General features: G+C 36.3%; 1 non-coding gene across 1 annotated transcript; it reads left to right on the top strand.

The window, feature by feature from the left end:
* Positions 1–2,630: 2,630 nt before the first annotated feature.
* Trnap-agg (transfer RNA proline (anticodon AGG)) lies at positions 2,631–2,702 on the top strand. The gene has a single exon. It is a non-coding gene; the product is annotated as a tRNA-Pro (tRNA).
* Positions 2,703–15,913: the final 13,211 nt, after the last annotated feature.

Genomic DNA, 15,913 nt, shown 5'->3' with positions numbered 1-15,913 from the left:
TTTTTAACTGGAATTTACTTTCAAAAAGCCGCTTTCCACTTTCTAAATTCAAGGAGCAGGATTAAATAACAGATATTGTTCTCTATATTTTTTTTTTTTCGGGGAGCTGTAAATGTTCAAAAACGCAGAAAACCGAAAAAAAAAACGATGTTGTGATAACACGGGAATTGAATTCGAATGGAATTATAATTTTTCCAAAGGCTTTTCATTACAAATTGTTTTCTAAGCATTGGATGTGTGTGATACACTTATTTATCTGCGACCTCTGTAGGAGTCTTAGAAATCCAGTTATTTCTCTTACAGTACACTCAACATTAAAACTTTATTGGTTTTCTAATTCAATTTTCCCACTGACCCAGCATTTTCCGAGGTAATAAGTTATTGCAAAGTCGATTGAGACGGTGTGCCGCAAGGACGGAGAGTAAAATCAGATGTATACTGTTCACAACCTCTCTATTTTTCAACGCACGCGAAAGAAAACTGAAGCGAGCGAAGCAAGCGCGAAGCACGCGGAAATGAAGGGTGGGGGGGAGGGGAGATCCCCTACCCTGTCATGTCTCCCGTTTTGCGCTGACGTCCAGTTCTCTCGCGATTCTATTCGCGAATTGAACGATCGAATAAAAATACGGCAAAATAGAGACCTGTGAACAAATCATGGTTTGATATACAAAAGGAGATTTACACGTAGCATTTTGCTTGCTGTCATTCTTCATTGTGCTGACCATTAATAATAATAATAATAATAAACAAGAGCTTTATTAAAATCTCCTCAGAAAACCTATTTACAAATCTTCACACATTCCACTATCGTAGTAATAATAATAGTAGTAAAAATAATACTAATACTAATATTAATACTACTACTACTACTACTACTACTACTACTACTACTAATAATAATAATAATAATAATAATAATAATAAATTATATTATAATAAAATATCAAAAACCTTCCATACGTCCCTCGAACCTGAAAAGTTTGCATACCAAATAACTTTGTCAGTTTGAACTCCAGGAGGGTACAACATTATGGGAAAATAACTCTTGCCATGAAATATATGGTTTCCGCGAACTTGGTGTGGTGAGGTCATAAGTGACATGCGAATGTCTAAAAGTGCGTTTTATCTCAGTGTGGGGACAGGCATTGTGCAACTGGAGAGCACTCCACCTATTTGGAAGAGTAACATTATAATGTTAATTTTGAAATGGCCCGTGTAGTATTTGGCCATGCCTGGTGTATTTGATCCCACTAATAATAATGATGATAATAATAATAATAATAATAATAGTAATAATAATAATTAATAATAATGATAATGATAAAAAAGAATGATAAAAAGTTATTATTATTGTTATCATTATTTTTATTATTATAGTGGAATGAGTGAAGATTTGTAAATAGGTTTTCTGAGGAGATTTCAATAAAGTTCTTGTTATAATTATTTTAATGATAATTATAACAATAATAATAATAATAATAATAGTAATAATAGTAATAGCAATAATAACAAAATTTATTGAGCACTTTTCCATACAAACTTGAATCTTACATGTATCTGGTAAAAAATTAAGAAATTCTGTTGTTCCTTAAGTTTTCGGTAATTATAATAATAATAATAATAATAACAGCGATAATAATGGTAATGGTAATGGTAATCAGGTAATGGTACTGGTAATGGTAATGATAATGATAATGATAATGATAATGATAATGATAATGATAATGATAATGATAATGATAATGATAATGATAATGATAATGATAATGATAATGATAATGATAATGATAATGATAATGATAATGATAATGATAATGATAATGATAATGATAATGATAATGATAATGATAATGATAATGATAATGATAATGATAATGATAATGATAATGATAATGATAATGATAATGATAATGATAATGATAATGATAATGATAATGATAATGATAATGATAATGATAATGATAATGATAATGATAATGATAATGATAATGATAATGATAATGATAATGATAATGATAATGATAATGATAATGATAATGATAATGATAATGATAATGATAATGATAATGATAATGATAATGATAGTGATAGTGATAGTGATAGTGATAATGATAATAATAACAGTTTGTTTAAAGCACATACACCGAGCAGCTGTGTTTTTTTGAAGACCAACTTACATGCAACAAAACTAAAAAACGCTTAACGCTTAATTACGCTGTTCTAGAAATGTATCGTCTGTTTTGCCTCGACCACCTGTCTTGTTAACAAAAGTTATATTATCCTATCCTATTTTACAGAACAATTCTCTGATGATATTGTTAATGATTATTTTCTGCGGATCAAAACAAAAAGAATCGTCCCCGGATGGACTTGAACCACCAGCCTTTCGGCTAACAGCCGAGCGCGCTAACCGATTACGCCACGGAGACTTCAACGGAGACTTTAACTTGTGTAAGGTTTTTGCTACATTACTTTGTCGTGGTCAAGAGACATGAAAAGGAAAAAACTGGGGGAGATGGGTGATAAGAGTAACTGTCTTGGCCAATGAGACAGCACATAACAGGTGTTATAGTACCAGTTACGTGGAGAGGTAAATTAAGACCTTTGGTAAATGAAATTCAACCACGTTTGGCCTGTTGGTCTAGTGGCATGATTCTCGCTTAGGGTGCGAGAGGTCCCGGGTTCGACTCCCGGACAGGCCCATGAATCCTTTTTCTTGGAATTAGAATGGTGGAACAATGAACAATCATGCTTCAGAAATGCAGAATGTCACATTTCCTAAGTGTCTCTGTATAGATTGTCTACGTAGTAATCAGCCGTGCTTCATTGTTATATTTCTATTTTTGGCTCATCAGATCTTTTACAGATCTTCCGTATAGCAGCAACATTTCCGTTTGTGGTCTCGGGTTCGACTCCCGGACAGGCCCAGGTTGTTTTTAAGATTTTTGGTAATAATTAAAATAATTATAGTGAAGAGAGTCCAGCGACTGTTCCCTGATTCCCTTACACCTAGTAAGACAACCATCAGAAAATCGCAAAACGTATCGATTTAATTTGGAAAATTCTATTTTCCAAGTTGTAGGTATGGGTGGGAAAACTTCAAGTTATTCGACTTGAAGATGAAAATGATTTCCCCACCGAGTGATTACTTTTAACTTTCGCCTTTATAGCTCAATATATGAATGATGCATGTTCTACGGAATAACAAATTAATTGAACGTCATCAAAATCGCTACTGTCTACACACCATCCATTTTCCAAGCTGCGAGTGGCTCATACACACTTTGATTTGTGATTTGTGACGTCTTGACAACTCTGTAATCTCTTGTAGCCCATAAGTAGTCGCTAAATGGCATGAATGGATAGAAATCCATCATCTTCGAGGAAGCGGATGAGCAAGAATGGGTGGCAATACATATAGGGTTTTTGTGTTAGATTTCAAATAAAAACTTCGAAATTTGAGTTATGGCCGGGTTTCATGCTGTGTTGCACCATCGGTGAAGACTACCCTCGTTCTTAAGATATTGGTGATCTGTCTGTTTGGGTTTTTTGAGAAATAAGCTTTAAAGTTTTACTTCGGTCTCTGGGAACGCAAATTAGCCCTGTGAAAGGGGGGGGGGGGGTGGTGGGTGGATATCGAAAGGAGTTACATCAATGTTGCATTAAATACGCGAATTAGAAACCGGACAAAGAAATGTTAACCAAGTATAAGGGGCGTATAAGATGATAAAGGAAACAATTTCCAGGACCATGATGCAAAAATTCTCATAGTATTCATCTTTACAGCTTTCTTGTAAAGTATTCTCGAATTGTAGTGAATTGAATCCATTTTGTGACAACTTTTAGACCGTGAGCAACCGTTGCTATGGGCGTTGCTATCTTGAAAGATAGCTACCAGTAAACAGATTTCTTAATTTAAACGTAAATCAACGAGCGATTAGAACAAAATCGTATCAAAATACGTCTTGCAAATGCTCAGAGATGTTGAATGCGCATGTTTTGAAAAAAAATATTCTTTGGGGAAAAGATCTTTATATTATCTTACTCCACCCAATAGGCTTATCGAGGTAATCCCTACCAAGATATTTTTAAATGCCACTCCTGGCTTAAAAAATTCTGGGAGGGTCTAGATGAAGCTAATCTTTTGAAGCGGACTTGGGTCACGTGAGAAGCCCAAACGGCTTTACACGCATTTTCATCCTTGAAGAAAACCTCCACCCAACGCTCATGAAAAATTTTCCGCGGGAGAAGTGAGTACTACATCTACAAATAATTTGCGAGGAATAACCTTGAACCATCCTCTCTTGATATTGCGCACATGGCGAAATGTTTAATTAACCGAACCCGTCAAAACGCAGTTTTCCATACTCTCAAAGATGGTTGCATCAAGCTATACAATATATAATAGGAGTTAGCGTTATGGATTCTTTGGAATAGAATAAATCATATGGTGCGGTCCTTTATTTTCCCTTAACAACTGGCAGATTACCACTCATTAATCCACTGAATTATTTAGTATTTATTCGAATTCACAACTTTACAGAAATTTTAACGTACAGATACGTAAATATCATAGAACGATTAAAGCAGTATATTTAATTGTCAGTGGAGCGCTGAACACGTTGCTACGAGTTTTATTGCTGTGGCATTACGGGAAGAATGAGTGTGGTCTGTTTCCCTGGCTATAGTAGGGAAAGGAACCAGCCTTCTAGCCCGCTGGGGACAGCCGATTAGAGCACGCACTACTTTACGAACGTCCTCATTCCGTCCATAGTTCAAAAGCGGATTTAAAAATCCATTCAATGAGATGAGGAAACTATAGAATGGTATCCAGGCAGCGAGATTCTCAACTGATTCTGCAAGCCCTGAGATTAACAGAAATGGTGGAAAACAAATCGCTGGTACGAAAGTTAACAGGAGCACAATCAGGATCAAACCAACTGTGTTTGCCAATTTCTTCTCTCGTTTAATTATTGCGTGTAGACGACCTCTCTGCCCGTGCTGATGCATGACTCGATTGTGGCGTAAGTTTGCGATAAGTATGCCAATATATGAATAAATAATTATAATTAAGGAAAAAACATACATGAAACGGTTAGCGAGTAGTGGTACTATACCAGAAATAAGGGAATGTTCTTTTGCGTAAACGAATCCCGATGACATTAAACTGGAAAGCCAAACTGCCAACGCATGTTTGAAAACCCGTGATCTTTTCACATTGTTTCGGTACAGCAAAGGTTTGCTCACCGCTAAATACCGATCTCTACTAATAATGGCCAGGCTACCAGCGATTGCTGTAAAACACAAAGAAGAAAACCAAGCCAACTCCTTGCTTTTTTCAAGGCAAAGACTTTCAGTCGTATATCTTCCGGTGCCTCTGACGATGGAAAACAAAACCCACAGCAAGTCAGTTATTGACAGACTGCACAACAGTAACAGTGGGGGATTCTGAAGAGATCTTGTTCGGATCACAGCAGTGAGAACAAGGCCATTGCTCAAAAGAGAGAGAAAGGCTACCAGCATGTCAAGAGGGACAATAACGTAGTTTGTGATGTCACGCGATGTATCTGTGCATCTTCAGAAATGCCAGAAATGAGGCATCTTTGATAAAGAAGAATTCCTGAATGAATAGTCTCATTGACTTGGGACAACATTGCCTGAAATAAAATATACAAGAAAATGTTAGTAATTATTGGTGCTATATCAGGAATAAGGGAATATCTATTTGCGAAAACGAATCCTGATGACAATGTAAAGCCAAACTACAGACGCTTGTTTAAAAACCGTGGTCGTTTCACACTGCTGCGGTACCACTAAGGCTTGCTCACCGCTAAATACCGGTCTAAGCTAAAAATGACTAGGTTACAAAAAGTTTACTACCATGCATAAAATAGCAAACACTGACTTTTCCTCGCTTGTTTCAGGGCAAAGGCCTTCACTCGTATATCTTGCGGCGTCTCTGACAATGGAAAGCAGAGCCCACAGCAAGTCAGTTATTGATGGACAGTTACCTAGCAGTATCAATGAAGGATGCTAAAGGGATTTTTTCCGAATCACAGCAGTGAGGACAAGGTCATTTCCCAAGAGCGACAGAAAGGCTACCGGCATGTTAAGAGGGACAATAATATAGTTAGCAACGCCACGGGCTGTATGCTGTGCATCTTCAGAAATGTCAGAGATGAGACATCTTTGATAAGGAAGACTTTCTGAATGAATGGTCTCATCGACGGAATTGGGGCAACATTGCCTGAAATGAAGCACGGTACAGCTTACTAAAGGCATCGTTTCTGTTAGAGAACACCGGTACCTTTGACGGAACGACGCCTCGTTATTAATTCTAATTGGTGATATATCAGTAATAAAAAAATGTTTATTTACGAAAACTGAACAAATCCCGATGACAAACTGTAAAGCCAAACGACAGTCTAACGCTTGGACCTAATTTAGCGAATTCGATTCCATCTTCTTCTAATTCCTGCCGTTTCTTTCTTTCTAGAGTCCTTGCGAATCCGTACAACCAACAACTAAGCAAGAAATTTCATTGTAGTAGTTTTCAATCTGGAACTACCGCAGATTATAGCCAAATGACTTTGAAGGTTGTAAAAGAAACAATATGTCTAATTATTCAACCATTAAAGAAAACTAAAATTTAATTTCAAACTTTCTGTTTTCCCTATGAATCTGTCTAATTGAGCTATTCACGTCTGGTTAACATATATATATGTAACAAATTTATCTTTCAGTCATAGATCTGGTGCCGTCTCTGGTTATATGAATATAGCCTGGGTTAGTCCTTGATTTAAATCAGGTGTTCTGTCGTAATGTAGCAACTGCAAACAAGTTTCTACTTTACCAACGTTTTCCAAGATTCTAGAAAGGATTGTTTATAAACGTTTGATTAATTTCTTTAATAAACATATCATCCTTTCTTGTAACCAATACCGCTTTAGGAAAACCTAGTCTACTGCCTATGCCTTTAATTCAGCTATATGATAAACGGGCAGATGCTTTGATCAAGGAAAGTCACCCAGGGTCTATTTATTGACTTATCCAAGGCCTTTGACACTGTTAATCACGATATGCTCCTTACTAAACTAAAATTTTATGGAGTGCGCGCTGTTGCTTTACAGTGGTTTAAGAGTTATCTTCCTTGCAGAACTCAGTTTGTACCGTTCAATGGATATAGTTCGACTTTTAAGTACATTAAATTTGGCCGGTGTACCTCAAGGGTCGATCTAGTTATACATAAACGATTTATGCAATGAGTCAACCATCTTGTATTTCTTATTTAATGATGACACTTATCATTTTTTTCACACAAAGAACCAAATTTACTTAATGATAAGTGTAACTATTGAATAGACGAAACTGTCAAGCTTGTTCGACCAGGCTAATAAAAGTTCTATCAATATTAGAAAATCAATTTTCATTTTATTCAAAACAAGAGGAATCTTGAATTACCTTCAGTTCCATTACTGAAACTGAAAGAGGTTTTGTTCTATATATCAATATTCTAACATCGCTCAGAGGCTCTCAGGACAAACTTCTATGTGTGATGTTTTTTAGTGTGTTTAAGTCTCTTTTGGGAATTGAGAGACAAAAGAAACTTAAAAAAAAAATTACAATTTTGACCCGAAAGCCTCAGCGCCATGTTAGAATATTGATACATCGAACGTGGCCTATTGATTGTGCTGAACACTTGTCTTGGAAATCTCACAGACAGAACGTGGCAAGGAAAATTTCAAAATCAGTAGGCATTATTTACAAATCAAGTTTTTGCCTTAATAAGACCTCCTTGTGTACCCACTATCTAACAATTAGATTATGAACTCGAGATTTAATTAATTTCTATTAGGTAACAGTTGATGATGCCGAAGGCCGAATCAACTATCATGAACTTACAGAAATCGAGAGCGAATAATCTAGTTGTTTTAGTATAATTCTCACTTAAATTTAACCATTTGCAATTTTTTTGTACATCGTATTTAACTTTAGCTTTAGAAAAATCGCGCGGACTGAATTGTTGTTTGGAATTTCCTGTTGTGAACGCCCACTCGTCAGTTTTTTCAACATTTTCTTGTTTCTTTAAAGTTACGAAACTGTGAATGCCTTTCAGTTTAGTCTTCCAGGAATTTAATTATGCATTTGTAATTAAATCTTCTTCTTTAACTTTGCAAAAACGAGAAAACATGGCGTCACTGCGTTCTACTGGCTGATAGTCTACGAGTAGCTCAGCCAATCAGACTGCAGCATTTGCATTAGTATACTATTAGAATTAAACTTCAAATAGGTAAAGTTATGCACCTTTATAAAAATCGCCTTCTTCCTGAAAGTTTCAATGATATGTTTTAACTTAACTGTGACGTACATAAACATAATACTAGAATTAAGCATTCTGTAGGACTAACTAACAATGACTGTGGGACAAATTAAGTAAGGAAATTCTCACTCCGTTTTCAAGGCCCCAAATTATTTAATTCTCTCAGCAGTGAAATTCAAAATGCCTCTGGTATTGCTGTATTCTATATTTTACTTCTTTTAGAGTGCTTGAGTGCGCTTTACTTGACTACTTTTTATCCGAAATTTTGATCATTTTGAGTTGTGAGCCGATGACAGCATTTTTAGGTTTTTTTCTAAGTTTTTGATAGGTAGTCCTTTATATATGCCTTCCTGCCTTCCTTGAGCTTCCTCGCCTTAAACCTGTATAATTTTTACCTGTCAAAATTTACGGAATATCCGTGAGTCAAAACCGATTCCTTGATTTTTCAGCATGTTAGAAGCCGCTTTTAGAAGATATATTTTGCGCTTTACGATTCTTTTTCTAAAATAAACTGATTAATTAGACCACTAAAATTTATTCGAATGAAATGACAAAATGATCTGAGAAGTTATAAATCGATGGTATCAGTCGTTGGAGGGTATTAAATCTGGCATTTTTTTATCCAAAAATTGCATACAACCGTCATGTAATAGAGTTAAAACAATAAAATCAAGGTAAACATAAAACTGCTAAATTTTTACCGAAGGTTGGCCGACTGAGGGAAAACGAAGGTGTCTTGAGAAGTATTTCAGTCATCTCAGAACTCGTGGGGGACCTGCCAATCCATTTGAATGCTAGATCGATCTCTCCAAGCTTACTGGGTACGTAAAGATCATACAAAATCTCTTTTTGTTGACCGAGGAATCAATTTATGGTCAGAAGATACTTTGGTTGTCTTACCTGTAATCAAGTTCTCCGCTTTCGATCGATATCAACGACAAAGAACGCCTGAAAAAAAATGTATAGACTGTTGGGATGATAAGTCGCATTAGCTTGTGCCCAGAAATGAGTCGAAATGTCAAAAAGCTCGTTTGGCGGATGAACGAATGTTGACTCTCCTTATCTAGATCAAGGTTGCATCTGTGTGAACTGAAAGCAGAGGTTTAAGTACATTCAGTGACAACTGCACCTTTCCCACACTCTTTGGCTATTCTGACTAAAACTCTAAGGACTTGTCCGACTCATTCACATATTTTTCTCTTCCGATCCATTGTCGCGGAAACTTCAAACATACATATTCACAAGAGTATAAGTAGTCTGTTCAATTGGCCTTTATCAGTAGCGCGCATTAATTAACGGGACGTAAATGGTTAAAATGAACAGACTGTCAGGAAGTTAATAGTTTCAACTGATATCGTAAATCCGTTTACATCTAAAACAAAATGAGAACTTTACTAACGAGGTTGGTAATTATAGATAATTCATCACATTTCTCTTAATATCACTTTATCTTTAAATTTTACATATTTATATTATATTTTATATGTTGAATCCCTTAATTTTATAAAGAGAATGACATTTGCATTTTCAAAACACGTTCAGAAAGATAACGAAGTAACTGGAAAAATCTTACGTCATCCGGATGTTAAAATCTGAAATTCACACATTCCTGCCTACCAGTTCATTATTTATAAATTACATTATGTCTGCCACAATGTCTGGTTATTGGCATAAATTAAAATTGCTTATATGTGAGACCTTGGTGTAAAAGTCTAAAGAAATTTATTTCTCCATTTGAGCATTGAGGTTGAACACTTGCCTACTTCTTACGATGCTAAATAGGGAAGATATTTGTTTACAAAGATTGTTTTTGTTATTTAAATGTTCAAACTTTAAACAAAAGAAATATTTGTTTCACCAACCAATAGTTCTCTGGTTGGCATATTAATAACAATAGGTGACGTCACTGATATCTTTGAACTGCTATATATTTTGAGTTTTCTATAGACAAATAACGTTATCCTTGTAATACATGTAGCGTTACCAGGGTAATTATAATTCTGACTGATTACGACAAGACTAGTTAATTGGGGAAAAATAACAATGAAAAATATGATCGTAAGTCCGCTAAAACCGCTAAAGAAAAATTTAACTGTTGAAAAAGTTATCAAAATTGTTTATGATAAAATATTTCGTATGTAAATGTGAGGTGTATCGATCGCTGGTAAGGTTTTCAAATATTAACCCGATATCGGAAGATTTTTGCTAGCTGAAATCTGTCAATTAATTGATGCGATCTTTAAAGATCAATTAAACAGACAACTTAGAGGTATGATTGAAGTTTCTCGTACAATGGATCGGAAAGGAAACATAAGTGAATAAGTGGGACAACTTTCAAGTTTCAGTCGGAATAACCAAAAGAGTGTGGGAAAAGTGCAGTTGTGTCTCAGTTTGTTTCTAAAATAAGTAGCGTCAAGTCTCGTGTATCTCCAAACCAGCTTTTCGACAGTTTGAATCCTTTCTGGGCACTCGCTCAATCAATACGACATCCAGGCTTTCTACACGTTCTCTCCAGACACTCTTTATCGTTGATATCGAAGTGAGAACTACAACTTGATAGCAGGTAAAACCATCCAGCAATATATGTTTTATGAGCATAGATTTACTCCTTGTTAAATGAAGGTTTTAGTTAAAGGATCTTTAGCGTATCCAGTAAGCTCTCGGCCTTCAAGCGAATTAAAAGGCAGATCACTAGCTCTAAGATGACATACTTTTCAAGCACCCTCGTTTTCCAATTGTCGGGCACGCTCCGGGTCAAAATTCAGTAATTTATGTTTAACTTGATCTAATTGCTATTACTGCATTAAGATCACGGTTGCATACACGGTTGTCAGCTTTCGTATCATTCAACGACAAAAACCATCGTTTACAATTTCTCTCAATATTTATTTTACAAGTGAATATATGAAAGATAATACCTTTGAACTGCGGAGAAAAATAATGTCTTCACTATTTATTTTGTTTTAGTGTATACCACATAAGAGAATAGTGCTTTTCGCGCGCTCTGATTGGTTAACTCGGAGGTGATTAGTAAGTACTATTCACCTCCGAGCAGCCGGCGCGAGGGATTTTAAAATTTCTGACCGCTTGTCACATATAAAATAACGTTTTGGTCTGCTAATTATTCAGCTTGTGTGGCATATACTAAAACAATTATTCACCTCAGTGTCGGTGAGAGTGATGGATATTTACCTCCACTTCGGTGAATAATTGTTAATTATTCCAGGGTATTTTAAATAGACTACTCAATGAATTTCTTTCATATATTTTGCTGATATGATTGGGCGAAAAAGAAAGATCTCCATATATCTTTGATAGATATATGTGACTTAATTAGCGGGAAAAATAAAGACACCAAGATTTAAACTCACGATGTCCGCAGATTATGACATATGGCGAGGAAACGGTTTTAGCTTTATTGATGCATGTTTTGTGGTACAGTAAACACCAACATATAACAACAAGTGGATTAAACATCAGGCTGAAAGTTGGTCAATAAAGCACCATACATACAAGAACCAATTCAGCCTGATAAATAACATGTTCTTATATAAAAGAAGAGGATGCTAGAATAACAAAGCACTTATATTAAACCTGCAGTACTATGAATTGATTAACTAACATATTTGAAAGTTATTTTTTAGTGTAAGTATATGAAACTTTGTATGTTAATGAAACCTTTAGTAATGTAAGGTATAGTATTTCTGAAAAAAAATTTAAACACTATAAGGACATTTTTAGGCTGATTTTTCACTAAGTACCCGGTATCGCTGGAAACATTTCCGTCCTGTTAATAATCAAAAGAACCCAGTCGCTGCAAACAAAATCAGTCTACAGCCTGCGTCTCATAACAGGTTTGGCAACACTTCCTGATGACTTAAAAGATTTCTGCAGTTACATTGTGATCTTTCAGACCGTGTTTTTCTATGCGGGTGTTTTCTGTATTGACTTACAGAGTAACGACAAAAATAACAGGTAATGTGTAAATAGAAATACCCAGGAGGTGTCGAGCATTCTTTAGTGTTCGCTACTGGAAACGATTCCTTTCGGTAAGTTGCACCGTGTTTCATTTCAGGCAATGTTGTCCCAATTCAATGAGACCAATCATTCAGGAATTCTTCCTTACAAAAGATGCCTCATCGCTGGCATTCCTAAAGATGCACAGCAAATGTTGCGTGACGTCACTAACTACATCATTGTCCCTCTTGACATGCTAGTAGCCTTTCTCTCGCTCTTGAGCAATGACCTTGTTCTCACTGCTGTGATCCGAACAAGATCTCTTCAGAATCCTCCACTGTTACTGCTGTGCAGTCTGTCTATAACTGACTTGCTGTGGGCTTTGTTTTCCATTGTCAGATACACCGTAAGATATACAAGTGAAGGTCTTTGCCCTGAAAAAAGCGAGGAGGGGTCTTGGTTTGCTTCCTTGTGTGTGGCAGCAACCGTTGGTAACCTGGCCATTATTAGTAGAGATCGATATTCAGCGGTGAGCAAACCTTTGCTGTACCGCAGCAATGTGAAAAAATCACGGCTTATAAAACAAGCTTCTGTCGTTTGGCTTTACAGTTTCCTGTCATCTGGATTCGTTTACGCAAACGCGCATTCCCTTATTTCTGGTGTAGTGCCACTACTTGCTGCCAGTTTCATGTATGTTTCTTCCACAATTATTATTATTTCTTCTTATATTGGCATTTTTATGTCAAGCATACGCCACAAGCGAACCATGCATCCGCACGTGCTAGGAGGTCGAATGCTCGCAATAATAAAAAGAGAGAAGAAATTGGCAAACACAGTTAGTTTGATCCTGATTGTGCTCCTGTTAACTTTCTTACCAGCGATTTGTTTTCCGCCAATTCTGTTGGTTTCAGGGTTTGCAAAATCGTTTGCAAATCTCACTGCTTGGAGACCATTTTATGGTGTCCTCATCTGGCTAAATGGATTGTTAAATCCGCTTTTAACCTATGGACGGAATGAAGACGTTCGTAAAGCAGTAGCTGGTCTTATCGGGTGTTCCCAGCGGACTAGAAAGGTGGTTCCTCACCCTGCCATAGCTAGGGAAACAGGCCAAGCTCATTCTCCGTGTAACGCCGCTGTAATAGAACTCTTCCAGGAACGGCGTGTTCAGCGCTCCACTGACAATTAAATATACTGCAGTAATAGTCGCATACAGTATTTGCATATCTTAATACGCCGACGTGAGAGACGAGAGGAAACCCCTACTCGCAACTGCTCGATCGATTGATCAGCCGCTGTCCACAATCGGGGACGAATAGTTAAAACAAGGGGGAAAAAAACGGTTTTTGACATGTTTTTTAAAACCGGATAATACTGTAACTTTCGCATGACAGAAAGGATTCAAAACGCTGTTCATTGGCGAGACTCCCGACAATGTCTGCTACCCTGTGATTGGCTACAAAATGACAATTAGCATGGCAACACTGCTGCCTATCTTTTAGCTAAAAAATGCACAAAGAGCACTAAGCTGATAGAGTTTCAGTTTAAATTCTTACAGAGACGTGTACCAACCAATAACTTCTTATTTAGAATAGGTCTACAGGGCGATGAAAAATGCAGTATTTGTCATACCACCTCTGAGCCAATAATTCATCTTTTTTGGTCATGCCGCCAAACATCTCACTTTTGGAATAAACTTACTGAATGGCTGAAAAACTTAAATTTCCTCCTAGAGATAATGCTTTGACAAATATTACTGCTTTTGGTCTGAGGCCAGATAGCTCTCAATTTGCGCTTCTTATCAATTACTGCTTTCTCTTAGCACGATATCACATATGGCTCGCTAAAACAAAAGATGATCATCCGAATCTTACGCATTTCATATGCACACTAAAATCACAGTATGAAATAGAAACAAAAAGTGGAGACACAAAGAAATGGAAACCTCTTACAGTATACATGAGGATTTAATTATTATTTTAGATTATATTTTCTATACCTATCGGTATCTGTCTCCTACCCATTAGTCTATTTCTAATCTCCTGTCAGATTTTACCTTTAATGTACCACATGCCTTTGGTCTGTTTTTTATGTTTCTATAATACAACCTCAAGCTGTAATGATAACTATCTATTTTTCTTTTATTCTTCTTTGCCCCTTGTCGTCACTGTATTTGTTAGAAGTGTAAGTCGTGTAACTGTATTTGTTAGTAGTGTAAGTCGTTTAGATATTGTAATTTAACTGGTGTAAATAATTAGAGCAATATAATGTAACTAGAGTTAATGTTGTAAGTAAGCATTGTTTTCCCTTTCAAATACGCATGGTGCGAGGGTTGATATATAGGCAGGTTTTCATTTATTATTCTAATGACTTTGCGAGGTTTGCAATGAGTTTGGATTAGTTCATCGTAGAACTTCACGAGATTTCTGTAGTTTCTCTAACAAATAATCGGAAGAAAAGGTCGCAATTGAAGTAATTCGCCGAAAAATACAAAAAAAATTGATTGGGTGCAAGCGTTTTGCATAACAAAGTACGACACATGCGACATGCTGACGTAGTTCGCGCATGCGCATGCACGATAGGAAAGCGAACAGTTGCGTTCCTTCTCGTCTCTCACCAAACAAAAAAGGGAAACTCTGTCACGCAGGGTACTCAAAAATCCCAAAGTGCCTTAAGCATCTGATGATATATACTGCGGGTCGCGCCATGGTGCCAACGATTCTAAACTATGGGATTGAAATTTCTCGAAAAGTTTAGCATAGAAACGGAGGCCGGAATATAAACAATTGTTACCCCTAGTAACTTATTACTCAGCTGCGACTGAACAACTGTCAGATTTCATAATTAAAATTTAGCCTTTTTCATCACCGAGTAATGAATTACGCTTGTTCTCGTATTGTGTATGAATTAGCTGAAACTTGTATGCCTCCAATTCTGCACCACAGCTGAACTGTGAAACCCTTCGCGTTGCGAGACTTTCTTTGCTGCTATATTATTGCCGAAAACCTCCTTGCGTTTTGTTTACTGCTTCGCAGTGATTCATTCGCCATCAGGTTTCTTATTCGTTTTAAATTTCGTTTCATTGTCGCTCTTTCTTTTTCTTTACTTCACCGACTGAGATCATATATTGACAAGTTTCGTTAAAGTTGCCCAGTAACGGAAACCTCTTTCGGAACTATTTGTAAAATTGGCAAACTGCGCCAAATTGAATAAGCAAGAGTCAATGAAATTTGGAATGATGTCCTTGAACTGTAATCTGTCTGTAAAATGAAGTTGTTGTAACCTTGGTTTCATATACATAGCCAGTAACAATGGTTTTGGCTGTAAAGCGTCGAATGGTTATGTGTTAACACATACTGTATCAAAAAGTCTAAAATGCTCTTTCAAAATAGCCAATAAATTGCATCTGGGAAATGAATATTTAGCCATAAATTTTACAGGGCATGGTAGCTGTGTCAAATAAAGAAAGCTTAGAACGGTTCAAACAACAGCGACTAAATTATCCATCAAAGAATATTGAAAAGGTTCACAAAGAATATACAAAGCCAACATTGCATGCAAACAAAGGGCAAAAACGTCATCCATAATATTAAAATTAAGCTGTAATGTACAGAGTAAAAATTGAACCCCCCCCCCCCC

This window comes from Orbicella franksi, chromosome 9 (genome assembly GCF_964199315.1).
Source record: "Orbicella franksi chromosome 9, jaOrbFran1.1, whole genome shotgun sequence".
NCBI classification, from domain to species: domain Eukaryota; kingdom Metazoa; phylum Cnidaria; class Anthozoa; order Scleractinia; family Merulinidae; genus Orbicella; species Orbicella franksi.
The sequence above is the reverse complement of the archived record's forward strand: the minus strand, read 5'-3'. Positions and strand labels throughout refer to the sequence as shown.